The 382-nt window shown below is 14.4% G+C and overlaps 1 protein-coding gene across 3 annotated transcripts in view; it reads left to right on the plus strand.

Moving 5' to 3' along the window:
* The window catches only part of ldhbb (lactate dehydrogenase Bb), a 7,326-nt gene that overhangs the window by 3,478 nt on the left and 3,466 nt on the right, over positions 1 to 382 (plus strand). The gene's annotated exons all lie outside the window — the stretch shown is intronic.

The raw sequence follows: 382 nt of genomic DNA on the forward strand, positions 1-382 counted from the left end.
GACCCACAAGATGGTGGTGAACAGGTAAAGTTGATCCAAAGCTTTTATTTTATTTTATTTCATTTAATTTAATTTTATTTTATTTTATTTTATTTTATTTTATTTTATTTTATTTTATTTTATTTTATTTTATTTTATTTTATCTCTCCTGTTTTTATTTCATTTCGTGTTATTTTATTTTGTCATTTCATTTTTTATTATATTTTATTTTGTTATTTCATTTTTGTTATTATAATTCATTTTATTTTATTTTATTTCATTTATGTTACTATATTTTATTTTATTTTATTTTATTTTATCTCTCCTGTTTTTATTTCATTTCGTGTTATTTTATTTTGTTATTTCATTTTTGTTATTATAATTCATTTTATTTTATTTCACT

The sequence above is a fragment of the Oryzias melastigma genome, linkage group LG6 (assembly GCF_002922805.2).
Source record: "Oryzias melastigma strain HK-1 linkage group LG6, ASM292280v2, whole genome shotgun sequence".
Classification (NCBI taxonomy): Eukaryota; Metazoa; Chordata; class Actinopteri; order Beloniformes; family Adrianichthyidae; genus Oryzias; species Oryzias melastigma.